Raw genomic sequence first — 11,928 nt, forward strand, 5'->3', positions numbered from 1 at the left:
GGTCGTGTACCAATCACTATTCACGGTACAACGATTCTCCAAAGCAACAATAGCTACTTGTCCCGTTTTATTAAAAAAAGAAGCAATCATCCGCTTAGAGGGACTTTGTACGCGCACCACTTTGGTTGGTTTCGGCTCAGATATAAATAAATCTATAAATCTATGTTTCGTCACCTGTTACTATGTCCCACACCAAATTTGACGCCCCTTCGTTGAATCTGGTAAGCATGGCATTGCACAAGTGATGCGATCCGTTTTTTGAGCTTTAGTCAAATTGTGTGGGATCCACCGAGAGCACCGCTTTTTCACATCCAAATGTTTGTGTAGTATCGATTGTATTTGACTCATGCCTATGCCTAAAGATGCCCGAATCTCAGGGTATGTCACATGCCTGTCTGTTTTGATCATACGGCGCACAGCATCGATGTTTTTGTTGTTCACAGCAGTGGACGGGTGACCATCACGAAATTCGCCACTGAGATTCACACGACCGCGTTTGAATTCTGCAAATCAGGTTTAAATAGTCGTCTCGTATGGTGGTTCACCGCCAAAAGCAATTTGAAACCGAGCTGTTAAATTACACTCAAAATCGTCTTAAATCATACTACGAACATTTTCACGAGTTAAATCCATGGTGATGTAGACAACCAATTTTTAAAATGACGCCACAATGTAATAACAAGTGACATTCAGATGAAACAAACTGTATTTTACAGCCAAAGAGTTCCATTTTCAAATGTAATTACTTTTTAAATATTGTTTATGCGCACTATAAGTTTCTAACTTATAGTGCGCCCTATGTGTACATCAGGCAGAGTGCGCTATATTAGGCACTAAATCCGTTCCTGTTGTCCTGGGTAAGGGAGTCACCAAACTTATCGAAACTGGTAAGCCGGTTAGAATAAAGCTTTATATTCATGTAAATCATGTACTAAGAGCGAAAAATACGTTGCGCGTTTTCGTATTGCCTCGAACGACGCAGCTCGACACGTCCGCAATGAATCTGTTTCCTGCGAATTTCTGATCGCGTCCGTATGCAACCGACGGCTAATCGGCATGCTGTTTTGATACAAATCGGAACCGAACCGATCGGGTAGTCTCGAAATCAGATGGGTTTCCGAGCGAGAAGATGAACCTGATTCCTACTATATCTTTCTAATTTGTTAGTTAAATCAATTATTGTTCCGATTTGAAATGTCAAAAGTTTTCGATCGGACAGTTGTGAATCGCAATTATGCGCCTCGACTCGGAAAAGCGCTGTTGCCGATCGGGATAGGCAATTAAAATCAAGCTGCGGAAGCGTCGACAGCCGTATGTCCGCGCCGATTCCCGAACGGGCACGGCGACTCCCAAACGGGCACGTCGATGCCCGAACGGTCGCGCCGACACCCTTTAGGCAGTGTCGTACCCCGATAAGCCGCGTCGACTCGTTAACGGTCGCGACAGCTCCAGACCGGCCGCGTGGTCGTCCGTACGTCCATGTCGACGGTGAATCGGCTCAATGCGACAAGTGTGGTTAACATAAGCTCCTCAAGCCGATTCAGTGCCATTGGACTTTTTAGAGTGACTCTCTAAAAAGTCCAATGGCACAGTTAAGGCCAACTTCAAAATGTCCTTTAAAAAAACCTAACTTATACGTTTCAGGGTCGTATCCCAGAACTCTACTCAATGCTCAATTAAGGACTTGAGTATGATTTCAAGCACTGGAAATACGACCCTAATGGCAAGAACTTGTGTATGATTTCTAGTGTTTTACATCATACTCAAGTCCTGACCTTGAGTATTGAGTAGAGTTCTGGAATACGACCCTTAATAATCCTTATATCCGTTGAATTTGTGGTATTCGATTTTTTTGTTATGATTCTTATGATACATTTGCAACTATTTATTGTCAAACCATAAAAATAATCCCCCAACATATATAAACGAAATGAATTCCAATTTGCTGCACAATAAATCAAGCGTGACAAAAAACTGTACCATCACCCTAATCAAATGTTAACCCTTACACGTCAGAGGGTTAATTAATTCCACTCGATTTAATCGGTGGTCATTTTTGAAGCCCATGGCAGGATAGTAGACAAACACCTCAGTCTGAGGCGAGGTGGGGTTTGCAGTAGGCTTAGAGCATACATTTGTATGTATAATCTACAACTGTATGCTCAGTGATCTGTATAATCCACATACTTATATAGTATAATGAGATGCTCCTGGTGATTAATTAGCCGTTATCTCCAAAGTCCAACAGAAAATGCGGAGGTAGGCTTCTTAATCAGGAACTATAAGACAACTAATTTTCTTATTTGACTATACAGGGTGTAATCGTTAAGTGTGCCCATGCGATTATCCGTAAATATAAGAGTTTCCAAAAACCTTCAAACTGATATAGGAAGTACGTCACCCAATGAGTAAAACGACATCAATAACTTTCTGAAAATATATGTAGAAAAATTCAAAATTTTAAAGTTAAACACTCCCATAATATAATATGACATTCGCAGAGAGGTTTTAGTTTCGAATAACAGCTTTGAATACAAAACTTTGTACTTGCATAAAAATAAACACTTTGTTTTTATTCAATTAAAAGATAGTTTTGTTACTTTATTTATAGCAGTTTTGTTGTTTGTAAACTTATCGTTAACCCTTTAAGTAGGTTAGTTAAACCCTCTCTTCGAATGTTATATTAAATGTACGGAGGCGTGTAACGTTAAAATTTGAGATATTTCTACTTTTATTTCAAAAAAGTCATTGATGTTGTTTTACTCTTTAGGTAACGTGCTTTCGATATCAATTTAAAGGTTTTTAAGAACTCGTATATTTACGAAATAATTGCCGGGACACACTTAATGATTACATCCTGTATACCGACAACATTCACAGATCATCCCCTCAGAAAACACCCAAGTTATATGTCTATTTCGCGCGTGACTGTGAAAAAGCACCCGCGGCGGAGCGCATGCGCGAAAACCCTCTCACGATTTTGTTCGGCCAGTCAGCTGGGACGAGACAACTTGCAGGGTGGTCTCTTTTCCATGTTTTTGCCATTATCTCTTTCAACACCTCTAATTTTAAGGTTATTTCAGAACACACTTGAAATTTATACCAAAGAAAACACCAGTGAGATGTTAATTTACTGTAGGTAGTTATAATATTTCGTATATAAAAATACGGCTGTGATTTTTAAATACAAAGATCGCCAGAGTCGGCGTTTTCTGTAAGTGATTTTTTGTGCTCTTAAATGTCATCTTCGGGACTCTTACCGATAAAATGGGGAAGATAACACGTTGGTTAACCACAGGACCGTTAAAGGTAAGATAAAAATGATTAATGTTTGTTAATTGTTATTGCGCAGAAAATGTATGCACACTTTTTTGTAGCGTCTCTACATGGGTATTATAATAGATAATGAGTGATCTAATTCTATTGAATAGCCTCTGTTTTCAGATTATACCCCAGTGCCTAGTAGCAAAATAGATAAAGGTGGATAGAATACTGTATTTGGCAAATATAAATATACGTAGGTGGAGCCACCTACATTCTCTTATATTAACGCTGAGTTCTCATTAGCTTACGTATTTAATAATATTGAAACGTCGTTGATTTATGCCCATATTATACTCCAGCTAATCCGGTAGGGCGTTGTTTATTTTTTGTAAGCCTTTTGTTGGCTGTTTAGACGCCCAGCGGTGGGCACGTACAAGCTGACAAAGGTCACTTACACGGATTTAGGGACCTGCGTGGTTGCGTAACTTAACCTGTTTTACTTTCAATTATTAGGTCAGAATTTGCATGTGGTCTAAACCGATTCTTGAAGATGTAAAAGTAAAATTTTCGTACTTCGAGACAGGCTTTTTTGGTTTAAGCCATACTGCCAGTTCTAAGATTACATGCAAATTTAAAGCTCTTAGTGGCACTGCAACTGTTATGGACAGGCGTGTACCTTACTATCAGGCGCACGACTCGTCACTTGATACCATGAATTAAAGTCCTTCAGTTGAAATATAAGAGATAATGGTGGCACTTCGCAAGACTATTTGTACTTGCGTATTTGATATATTTGGCAAACAACCACCATGTGTAGACAGCATGTGTGACAAAGTATTTGTCTTGTTTGCATATTAAATAAATACAGCAGACACCAAACTCGCGTTACCGCGCGCTTCTCAGTTTTTCAACGCACGTCAAAGGAGCCCAATAGGCAAATATAGAAGTAAACCGTCCACACTATGGTCATATTAATTATTTTAACTCCTTATTTAGTTCCATGTATAGACGATCATATTTGTCAGTGTCTCCGTATTTGTCTGTAAGTCAAATCTTCTTCCAAGTACATCAAATACCCAATAACGAATAGAAGTAGCCATTTGTGTGTTGCTATTTGGCGTAGTTTTGACAAATATTAATAGGACCGCCAAATAGCCACCAACCTACTTGCCGAGCTTGGCGCTTACCTACTGCGAATTATTTGTTTGTGGAAGTGGCTTACAGTTAAGTACACTTTAATATATTGTTATAAAGGTGACGAAATGTATGAGGTTCAATAAAAATCGACAGAACCTCAAGTTCTCTTGTTCTATAAGCTCTTTACCTTGTAGACAGGTACCTGCGAAGTCCGTGGCTCAACCTTTACGCCCTGCCATTGTTTTCACAATGGGGTCCTGTTCTTTACAACATACCATACTTTTAACTATAGGTCTTTACGCTTTTAACCACGCTTTGTAGGTATATGTACCTAGTTCAGATATAGATACAATTATAGGTGTAAAAATCATATTTTGAAAAGTTATTATTCAATAAAATAAATATATACATAACGCATTGCTATTACAGTAGTGTTCTAACTCATAATATGTAAAATTCACGATTATACTAGTATATTGCTTAACGTAAAATTTGAATCTCTACATCTCCATACAACAGTCGTTAGAATATTATGAAAAACAATTAAAAGATATTTGTTTAACTCAAAGGTGAGATAATTTTTTTGTGAGCTAGTTTTGCACAAAACCGTCCGTACTAAAAATAGAAATTTTTTCCTTTTTTTATAAATATATTTGGCAGATAGGAATAAATTTAAGTAATCTTTCACGGGAAGAGTGTAATTCGTTTTTCATCGAGTCTGAAAAGATACAGTTTTTAAGTTAGTATACTATTGTGTTCCTGTATACACTTAATATTGTTAGTTTAATTCAATTATTTATTAGTTCCATTAATTAATAATTAATCTTGATTTTTTATACGTACACTATGTACTTACTATTATATAATTATTTCTTCATTATTTTGCAAACTGACGCTCACTTTTCGAAGAGTAGTATAAAATGACATGTAACTGTATTTGTATGAAATTTGTAATATCGAGAGAAATAAACTAAAATATTAACAGTGCGATATGACCTTTTCCCATCGGGGTAGATAGAAACAACAGCCTTCCACTTATACAATACTGACACCCATCTTTCGCCTCATCAACACGCAAACAGTGCTTTCATACATGCTCGTCGTTTAAGGATGCTCTTGACCTGGCCTTTCTGGTTAAACAGCCGATGTAATGTCGGTTACCGTTTAACTCTAATTAACTTATCTACAGCTTTACTGTAATACATTATGTGACGGCAATACGGGGTACAATAACTTTTTACGTGTTGATATTAAAATTCGTCAAGAGATATTTACAGTACACAAAATAAGTAATTCTGAAAAATAAACAATTTTCCCTTTACTGGCTACAGACAAGTAACTTTGACTTCAATCTCAATTCATAGTGCCGATATCGTTGACAATGGAAACTTCTATCCTAGAAAATATAATAAAATAATGCTAGTGCTTGACAGTCGTCTTAATAAAGGGACAAATTAAAGGGGCAATGTATACGTTATAATGAGATTCCGGCCAATGATAAAAAGATCATTGATTCCGGTATAATAAATTCGAAAATTTGTCATTCACGAAGTTTAAACTACATATAATGAAACAAAATACGTAACAAAGAAAGTACAGGTACGTAACAAAAATACATGGTAGTGGTAGTACCCTTTTAGCTTGTAGGCTGTCTCTTTTTTTAAATATTGTAAGTGATAATAGTGTACAAATCTGTAGTTGAGAAGTAAAGATAAAGAGGTAAAGGTAGTAGCAGTAGAGCTCCATGTGAAAGAGTTCGTCCAGGGTAGTACTGCCACCTTACCTGTTTCTGCCGCGAAGCAGTAATGTCAGCACTACTGTGTTCCGGTTTTGAAGGGCAAGGGTGCTGGTGAAATTACAGGCACACGGGACTTATCAACTTACGTCTCGAGGTGACGGGCGCAGTGGCAGTGCCCATCAAATTTTTGCGATTTAAAGTTAGTGGCAATGCAACTGTTATGGACAGGCGTGTCGCTTACCATAAGGCGCACGACTTGTCTGTCCTGTCACTTGATATTATAAAAAAAATATAAAGGACTTAAGCCCGTATTTTGGAATTTTAGTTTTCACAAACATTGCTGAAAATCAAGCAATGGTAAACGACATTAAGGTCTGCCGTCGTTTGTTTTTTATTTAATATATTTTATTTGTGACCTTAAGATTGATTTTGGAATGCATAATGGAGCCTCATTTTCTTTACAATGCTCTGTAGTTAAAAATTACTATTTGGCACTTAAGGGTTTTTATAATGGTAAAACTCATGGTACCATGTTTTCGTTTAACTAAGGTAAACGATTGTTTTATGGGGAACTGTATATGTTTTTACAATGAGATTCCGGAGCATATATTAAGATTACCATTTCCTAATTTTAAAACTTACATTAAAAGTATTTTAATTGAAAAATCATATTACAAATTGTAGACTACGTGTTAGATAAAGATGTATGGAAAGACAACGTGAGTCTAGATTCCACACAAATATGATTCAAAATGTATTCTATAGCATTTAAGTTTATTTGAAAAAAGCAAACCCTAGAGTTTCTTTCTCGTTCTTCTCAGGGAGGTCAGCGTAGTGAACGAGCAGTAGCTTAAAAAAATGATGTTTTCAAGTGTAAAAATTTTGCCCATGGAATAAATGATAGAAATGTTTATTCACAAAGAGTAACCTCTAGAGTGTTTTGTTCATTCTTCTCAGGGGATTGTGTCTTAGGAATGAGCAGTAGAGACAAGCAATGGGACGATTTCAAGTGTAGACTTAGAAGATGCCTAACCGTTATAACAATATAAATTTGACTACACTATGTGAGCGAATTTTCCCCTCATTTTCTAACATTTCGCCGACTAGGAGAATCAGCAAATTGCTCAAAAACCCATTAGTGAGGTTCAATCCAGTGGCGTGTGGATAATTTGGGGAATACCGCCATTTAGTAATGCCAAGATTTGGTTAATAGTATTTACATTATATCCGGGCACGATTTATGTTTATTTATGGGCATCAGTATATTTATTTTGTAATTGAAAAAAAAAAGGTTGAAGAACGTGCATTTCGTATAATATGTAGCCACGTAATTTACAATGGAAAAAGTTTCATAAATCAGCATAATAATGACATATAAAAAACATATTCCAAACTCAAGGTACCACAATTTCGTTTCTAAGGTAAACGTTTCTTTTACGGGGCACTGTATACGTTTTTACAATAAGATTCCGGAGCATATATTAAGTTTATCATTTCCTAAGTTTAAAACTTACTTTAAAAGCATTTTAATAGAAAATTCATATTACATAATTTAAGATGTTAAAGTGTTAGATAAAGATGTTTGGAAAGACAACATGAGTCTAGATTCCGCGCAATTGTTATTCAAAGTGTATTCCATAGCATTTAAGTTTATTTCAAAAGAGCAATCCTTAGAGTTTTTTGCTAGTTCTTCTCAGGGAGGTCGTAGTGAACGAGCAATGTAATTATTTGACTTTGCCTTTTGATCAGAATAAAAAAAAAAACACATAATATAAAATTTGGTCTTGCGACCCTGCCAGGATTCGAACCTGGAATCTTCTGATCCGTAGTCAGACGCGTTATCCATTGCGCCACAGGGCCCGTGACATAACCCTCGATTTCGGCGACTAGGTGCGCCGTAGTAACGATCCGTCTATTTTCGCATCTCGCCTCGCTGTTATCTCACACACTGCAGTTAAAATTGATCCGTCTGTAGTTAGTTACTTTGCTGCGATGTTTTTAACTGTATTGTAATTATCAGATCTAAAATTAACTTTTTCGATTTACTTGTTATCCAGTAAATAAAACGTTTTAATGTTTTGGGATAGTTTTGTTTAATTTATATCGGATTTTGTTTCTTAAGTTCGTTATGGTTCGTTTTCATTATGATTTTATTTACCTTGCCTACCCTTCCCTTTAATGTTCGGATAGACCTTGAATATTCTTTTAGATATTTTGTATATTTGTTCTTAACATTTAGATAAACAATGTAAAATAAGATAGTATTAAATATTAAAACTGAGTCTGAAAGTAAAAGAAAAAAAACAAGAATTAAAATGCCATTTCGTAGTCAATGGGAACAATTTTCTTATCACACTGATCTTGAACTCAGTATTTCTGACTTTCCCATGAATTTCCTTGTCATTGTGTTATGTCATTATGATTATACCTAAGTACCTAGGTACTAGGTACGTGCCTGTTTGATCTAGTTGAAGTCGCTTGCAGTCGGCATGCCAAACTTTTAAAGTAAGTAACTTAATAAACATCTGATAATTTATGTCGCGTCTCTTTTGATACATCACTTAGTTTACGGTGACAAATAATTTCGTGTCAGCCACTATAAATTCGAGTACAAGAAGTCCGAAACATTGGCGCATGGCGTGATGTCTGAAAATTCGATTTAGACGTGTCGAAGAGCGAAAGCGCCAGACGCCAGACACGGGGTCGCATTTGTTACAATATTGATTTCATTCGCATATTATGAACTCCCTCCCATAGCATGCCGCCGCGATAAAGCTATTATATCCACATTTAGCTGTTAAATTCGAGTAATAAAACCGTCATTTTAAAATTTTACTACAATAGCTAACATGGCGAGTACTGTGACGTCACATTTTTGTCGCATCACGAGCGACTCAACCAATGGTTGCAAAAGAATATCGCAGTGCCAACCATGGCCTTAAGTTCACAGCTGATTTTAGAACATTTGACAGTTCTACACAGTAATTTCATCAACGTAAATATTGTTTATGGCAATGTATATTCAACTGCCTCCGTGGCCGAATGGTTACCATGCCAGACTGCCACGCAGAGGGCCCAGGTTCGATTCCCAGGCTGGGAGAAATATTTTTCTACATTTATTTCTCTCGTGAGTTTGGGTGTAATTTGTGGTGGTCGCGGGGCTATCTTGAGTGTGTGCGTTATTGCGTTATTATATTATTTATACTTACTTTCACTGGCCTTTGGCAATACCATCTAGCTTCATGTCCTATTAGGATGTCCTTTTTAGGATTCTGTAGGTAGTTAAACTAGGAAGCCTTATAATATAGGTATATTACAATAAACGCACAACAATAATTCACACTTACTCCATGGAGTTGCGTGTGGTTCGGTAGGTCTTTGAAAATGTTGTGACAGTCGTCCTCTTCTTAACTTTTGAATGAACATTGCAGGAAATCCAAGAAGTTGTAAGTAGTGGTCGGATAACCGTATGCTTATTTGCCTACCTGCAAATTACTTGCTAATATGAAATACAAAAGTATCGAAAAAACCCCCGCGACCGGGATTGAAGGAGAATAAACGCTTAAAATGTTATTTCTAATTTATGTAACATTTAAATTAACTTTTATCATCTATACCTATAGTCCATCTGTTTAGGTACTTAACTAAATGTAAACAATCTTGAGATGTCTATTTAATGAAATATACATTTATAAAATGATTTTCCCTTACCTTCAAATACAAAATACAAATACTTAGCTTCATATGAAATTGCATGCCTATTTTTATACCTATTGATTTGTAAAGCATGTGTTTCAATAAAAAGATGTATCAAGATTGTTTACATTTAGTTAAGTACCTAAACAAATGGACTATAGAACGTGGAAAATGTAAAACTTTGGTCATCAATAAAAAAATTGTACTTTTAACAATTTTTCTACAGTAACGTTTTTATACACATTTTTACAAATTTAAAACTTATCATTGACGCGTTCCACACTATCTTGGCCGGTTTTTGCGCAATATTTCACAAATATTGTGCAAAATTGTACTATAGTCTGTATGTACGCATTTAAGTACACTCATTAAATGCCACGAGTAGCTTTGACGATGCTGTTTCAACATTTCCAAGTACATACTCCAACAGTACGTAGAAACAACAAGAGGCATCGTCTCGAGAGGAAGTCCATTTATCTGCCAGCAGCCTCTAGTGTTGTGCTCGTTAAGTCGTGTGATGGATTCAACTGCATTTCCGCTGCATCCAACTCCCTTGATGCATTAGTGATGTACTAAATATCGATATTATGATAATTACAACAAGTTTAGATTTATTGCTTTAGAACGCTTTTCGTGTTTATCGCGATAAAGTTTGGAGTTTTAACTTTGACAATGAAATTTGCTGTCACAATGATTCTTTATCAGTATACGTGCAATGTAGATAATGAAATGGCTGACTGCAATGTTACTTGTAAAAATACAAGTAGCCATTGGCACAAGTATTTTTGTTTTACATTTTGGTGTGTTATCAATTGAGGTATGCACTTCGATAAGGTTTTCCACAACGTCACTTATTATTTTTACAGTTTCTATGTTACAACTTCTAAAATACACGACTTATACCTAATTTTTTTTAAACCTGGTCTCAAACTGGGACATTCTGTGTAATGTGAATATCATAGCAGCGGAATCGAAAAGTTCTTTTAGTACCACCTTATCCAGCGCCCACAGTGCAGAACGTTAGGTCACCGAGGTCGTCAGTGTAGGGGTTGGTTTGTTAGAAAAAACAAATTAGACAAAATTGGATCCGAAAAATAGTTTAATTTCCCATGTGTAACAATCATTTTTAAGTTTAAAACTTACAATAAAAGTATTTTAATTCAAAGTCATATTACAAAATAGGAGACTACGTATTAGATAAAGATGTATGGAAAGACAACATGAGAGAGACGGAACACACAAATGTGATTCAAAATGTATTTTTATAGCATGTAACTTTAGAATAATAACGCATAGAATGATAGTTTCATATCAAACGAACTGTCACAAGTGAGGCAAAAATCAAATTCATGTAGGCTAGTTTTAGTAGTAGGTTAATTTTCGGTTTCAGTGAATATTTATATAAAAATACAAGTTGAAACGCGTTACTTCCTTGTGGAATGTGATGTTAGTATCTATTTTATGTTTGTCTGACGTATTTTTGCACTCATTTACCGCACATTTCGTCATTTTTAGCTAAAATTCTTGATCTGTTCGCGGTGCAAGTTGACCTTGAGCACTGAAGGCCCGCCCGCTCGTGTAGGCCCTTTGGGCTAGGCTTCAATTTGCCTCACTTAGCGTGTGCGGACTAGGTTTCTATGCGTTATTATTCTAAGCGTTTAACTTTAATTGAAAAGATAAATCCCCAGAGTTTCTTGCTCGGTCTTCACAGGGAAGTCGGCACAGTGAACGAGCAGTAGCTTAAAAATGACGCCTTGAAGTGTAAAAAATTTATTTATGCAATAACTGATTATTTGACTTTGACTTTGCCTGTCCATAACAGTTGCAGTGCCACTCAGAGCTTTAAACCGCAAAGATTTGAGGGTCACTGCCACTACGCCCGTCAGCCTGAGACATAAATTGACAAGTCCCATGTGCCTGAAATTTCACCAGCACCCTTACCCTTCAAAATCGAAACACAGTTATGCTCACATTACTGTTTGGTGGCAGAAGTAGGTAAGGTGGCAGTACTTCCTTTGACGAAGTCTTTCCCAAGGAGCTCTACTGCTACAAAAACCTGTCACTTGTATATTTATGTATAAATGAATTATGAA

The 11,928-nt window shown here is 36.3% G+C and overlaps 1 non-coding gene across 1 annotated transcript; it reads right to left on the reverse strand.

The window, feature by feature from the left end:
• Nucleotides 1-7,926: 7,926 nt before the first annotated feature.
• On the reverse strand, nt 7,927-7,999 carry Trnar-acg. Its single transcript has one exon. It is a non-coding gene; the product is annotated as a tRNA-Arg (tRNA).
• Nucleotides 8,000-11,928: the final 3,929 nt, after the last annotated feature.

Source organism: Hyposmocoma kahamanoa, unplaced genomic scaffold, assembly GCF_003589595.1.
Source record: "Hyposmocoma kahamanoa isolate Upper Pololo Valley unplaced genomic scaffold, ASM358959v1 160, whole genome shotgun sequence".
NCBI classification, from domain to species: domain Eukaryota; kingdom Metazoa; phylum Arthropoda; class Insecta; order Lepidoptera; family Cosmopterigidae; genus Hyposmocoma; species Hyposmocoma kahamanoa.